Source organism: Apium graveolens, chromosome 5 (genome assembly GCF_009905375.1).
Source record: "Apium graveolens cultivar Ventura chromosome 5, ASM990537v1, whole genome shotgun sequence".
Lineage (NCBI taxonomy): Eukaryota > Viridiplantae > Streptophyta > Magnoliopsida > Apiales > Apiaceae > Apium > Apium graveolens.
In genome coordinates, this window is record NC_133651.1 from 273,015,139 (window position 1) to 273,019,957 (window position 4,819).

Sequence of the window (4,819 nt, forward strand, 5' to 3'; positions counted from 1 at the left end):
TACGTAGATGACATAATTTTTGGATCAACAAAAGATGCACTATGTAAAGAATTCTCTGAAAATATGAGTAAAGAATTCGAGATGAGTATGATGGGAGAATTAAACTTCTTTTTGGGATTGTGATAAGTGGCATTTTATACCACTTAGAACGTCTTAAAATGGCTTAAATTGGTGTCTTGAAATCAAGTATTTTATGTATTTGATGCGTTTTTCTAGTGTTTATGCATTTCAGGGTATTAGTTGCATTTCAGAGGAGGAATCATCAAGAATAAGCCTTGGCATGTGTTCACCATTGCGAGAGGAAAAGAACGGGTAGATTACGGCGAAGAAACGGAGCAAACCTGGAATTTTTCCAGTAGGGTCCTGCGCGCCCGCGCAGCAATGCTGAGCGGCCGCGCAGCAGCCTTGCGCGCCCGCGCAGAAATGCTGAGCGGCCGCGCAGGGTCGGGGAAAAAGCTGAATTATTTTAGACTTCTACTTCTGTTTGGCTTCCAACTTCTATGTAATCTGAGTTTTATGGGACTATTATATAAGTAGATTTGAGACGTTTTCATAGAGATATAAGAAGGAGATTGTGTTTTAGATTGTGTTTTGCGCAAGAAGCGAAGGAGATAAGGAAGAAGACCGATTTAGCACACCGCAACGAAGGAGGAAGCATATATTCTTGTGATTCTTGTTTCGTTGTAACGTTGGATGCTAGTTTTCTTGCTTTGACTTATTTACTCTTGTGACGTACTCTGTTTTAATATAATTAGTTTAGTTATTATTTTCTTGTGTTGTTTATCATGATTTCATATGAACCCATGATGGCGATAAGTTCTATTATGGGCTAATCGTGATCATGAGGTTGCAACGGATTTATTGTGGAATTCTTTAGTTAATTGTTTAATACTTTAGTGTGTGATGATTGCATGATATCTAGTATTGGTTGTGCGTATTCGTCTTATGTGCGTCGCGAACATATAAGATAGGGTGTTAATCTCTTGTGAAGCGACGGTGGATCTTGAGATTTAGAACTTGCCATGCTAGCATAGGTTCATGTACGTTGTGCATGATTAGTGGGTAATTCTAACAGTTTTATTTGCCCTATGTAATCAAAAGGAATAACTTGTGCTTAAATCATTGTGTTGTCAATTTCTGTAGACATATAGGAACTCAACATAATTGATGACTATTCAACTTCTATCTTAATTGTGGATGCTTGGTAGAATGGTATTAGTACAATGAAAGTTGGCTTTTATCAGTTTCGTGTTATTCGATTAATATCATCACTGTCACATGCTAAAGGTAATAACAATGGCTATAGAAGGAAGTAATAATGAAGTTGTGATCTCATGAGTGTTTTATTATTGATAAATTGAAGTGTTAGTTAAGTGGTTAATTAAGTAGTTAATTATAGTTAATATGTAATCAACAATTTTAAGTGTTATTATCTTAACATTGAGAAGTAATCATACATTGGTGAGTGAGTTTAATTAGACAATAACTTAGTCTGAGTCTCTGAGGGAACGAACTAGAAAGTATTCTATATTACTTGCGAACGCGTATACTTGCGTGAATATTAGTGCTTGTTTTCGCCCTAACAAGTTTTTGGCGCCGCTGCCGGGGACTCGGCGTATTTGTTTAGTTTATGTACTTACCATCATTGGTCATTAGGACTCAGTGATTAGGACGTAGTAGTTAATTACTCTTTTCGGTTGTGTTTCAGGTACTTTAGCAAGCGTTTATGCAAACTCGTTCTCGTGCTCGCAAGAGGACCTTAGATACAGCTGAGGAGAAAGACGAAGTTCTTGATACTTCGGAGAAGTTAGATTTTGAGGATTCGGATTCAGGAACTGAGCAGAAAGAACCAGTAAACATGGGAGATCGTATTGTTCAAGCTGATCCAGCTCTTATGGATTTTTCTCGGCCTAAAATTGATGACATTCAGTCAAGTATCCTTCATCCGGCTATTCAAGCTAACACCTTTGAAATCAAGCCGGGCACTATTCAGATGGTGCAGAATTCTGTTTCTTTTGGAGGAGCGGTAACTGAAGACCCCAACAAGCACTTAAGGAATTTTGTCGAGATCTGCAGCACTTTTAAGTATAATGGCGTGACTGATGAGGCTATCAAGTTGAGGCTTTTCCCATTCTCACTGAGGGATAAGGCTAAAGACTGGTTACATTCTGAACCAGCTGGGTCCATCACTACGTGGCAAGATCTTGCGCAAAAGTTTCTGGTGAAGTTTTATCCAATGGCAAAGACTGCTGCTATGAGGAGTGCTCTTACTCAGTTTGCGCAGCAACCTACAGAATCTATGTGCGAGGCTTGGGAACGCTACAAGGAAATGTTGAGAAAATGTCCACATCATGGAATGCCGGATTGGATGGTAATCACTGGTTTTTATAATGGTTTGGGGGCCCAATCTCGGCCCATGCTCGATGCAGCAGCTGGAGGCGCCTTATCGGCTAAAAGCTATACTGAGGCGTATAATCTTATCGAGACGATGGCTGCAAATGAGCATCAAAACCCAACTCAGAGGATGACGTCAGGCAAGGTAGCAGGTATTCTGGAAGTTGATGCAGCCACCGCTATTGCAGCCCAGCTCCAAGCGCTATCAATGAAGGTTGATTCTTTGGCTACGTATGGAGTTAATCAAATAGCTATGGTTTGTGAGCTTTGTGCAGGTTCTCATGCTATGGATCAGTGTTCTCTTATCAACGAATCTGTTCAGTATGTGAATAATTATCAGCGACAACAGCAGCCTGTGCCAGCGACCTATCATCCTAATAACAGAAATCATCCAAATTTCAGCTGGGGGAATAATCAGAATGCTATTCAGCCAACATATCAGCAAGGAGTAAGTAAACAGTTTAACCCACCTGGATTCCAGCAACCATAATAGTAAGCTACAAGGCAATCATATCCTCAACAGGGAAGTGCAGCTGCACCTACTAGTGCTGATTTTGAGGAACTTAAGCTGTTGTGCAAGAGTCAGGCGGTTTCTATCAAGACCTTGGAAAATCAAATCGGTCAATTAGCCAATGCAGTGCTCAATCGTCAACCTGGCACTCTTCCCAGTGACACGGAAGTACCAGGCAGGAAGGAAGCTAAAGAGCAAGTCAAGGCTATTACCTTAAGGTCTGGAAAAGTAGCTGATGCTGAAAAGGCAAAAGAAGTCGAAGCTGAAGTTAGAGATGAAGAATCTAAGCAGAAGGAGAAAGTGGCGGAACCAAAGAAGACTACTGTTGAACACACTCTGCCTGAGGCTAATACAGGGGAGAAACAACTCTATCCTCCACCACCTTTTCCTAAGAGATTGCAGCAACAAAAGCTGGATAGACAGTTCGGGAAGTTTCTGGAGGTGTTCAAGAAACTTCACATCAATATACCTTTCGCTGAGGCGCTGAAACAAATGCCTAGTTATGCGAAGTTTATGAAGACTATTCTTTGAAGGAAGGTGAAACTGGATGACCTTGAAACCGTTGCTCTCACGGAAGAATGCAGCGCGGTTCTGCAACAAAAGTTACCACCAAAACTGAAAGATCCAGGAAGCTTCACCATTCCTTGCACCATTGGCAATCTAACTTTTGACAAGTGCCTTTGTGATTTGGGAGCAAGCATTAATCTGATGCCGTTGTCGATCTTTAAAAAGCTGGATCTGCCTGATCCAAAACCCACATACATGTCGCTACAATTGGCTGACCGTTCCATTACTTACCCAAGGGGCATAGTTGAGGATGTGCTCGTCAAGGTGGATAAGCTCTTCTTTCCTGCTGATTTTGTTATTCTGGATTTTGAGGAAGATAAGAAGATTCCCATAATCTTGGGGAGGCCTTTCTTGGCTACTGGCCGTACCTTGATAGATGTGCAAAAAGGGGAACTTACTATGCGGGTCCAAGATCAGGATGTGACCTTCAACGTATTCAAGGCAATGAAATTCCCTATAGAAGATGAGGAGTGTTTAAAAGTGGATGTGATTGATTCCGCAGTTACTTCGGAACTCGATCACATGCTAATGTCTGATGCATTGGAAAAGGCCTTAGTGGGGGATTTTGACAGCGATGATGAAGATAGCAACGAGCAATTACAATATCTGAACGCTTCTCCATGGAAGCGAAAGCTCGACATACCATTTGAATCTCTTGGTACTTCTGACCTTAAGAATGCTGAAGGGAAGCTCAAACCATCAATAGAGGAAGCACCTACCTTGAAGCTCAAACCATTACCTGAACACTTGAGGTATGCTTTTTTAGGTGATTCATCTACGTTACCTGTTATTATTTCAGCTGACCTTTCAGGTAGTGAGGAAGACAAGCTCTTAAGGATTTTGAGAGAATTCAAATCGGCTATAGGATGGACCATAGCAGAAATCAAGGGGATAAGTCCTTCATATTGTATGCATAAAATTATGTTAGAGGAAGGTAGTAAGCCAACTGTGGAACAGCAGCGAAGACTGAACCCGATCATGAAGGAGGTGGTGAAGAAAGAAATTCTGAAATGGCTAGATGCAGGCATCATTTATCCTATTTTTGACAGCTCGTGGGTGAGCCCCGTGCAATGTGTACCTAAGAAAGGAGGTATCACTGTGGTCGCAAATGAAAAGAATGAGCTCATCCCTACTCGAACAGTTACAGGATGGAGAGTATGCATGGATTATAGAAAATTGAACAAAGCCACAAGGAAGGATCACTTCCCTCTCCCATTCATTGATCAAATGCTTGACAAATTGGCGGGACATGAGTATTTTTATCTTCTGGATGGTTATTCCGGGTATAATCAGATTTGTATTACACCAGAGGATCAGGAAAAGACTACCTTCACTTGTCCATTTGGC

The 4,819-nt window shown here is 41.2% G+C and overlaps 1 non-coding gene across 1 annotated transcript; it reads right to left on the reverse strand.

The window, feature by feature from the left end:
* Positions 1-2,251: 2,251 nt before the first annotated feature.
* On the reverse strand, positions 2,252-2,358 carry LOC141662619 (small nucleolar RNA R71). The gene has a single exon (XR_012550725.1). It is a non-coding gene; the product is annotated as a small nucleolar RNA R71 (small nucleolar RNA).
* Positions 2,359-4,819: the final 2,461 nt, after the last annotated feature.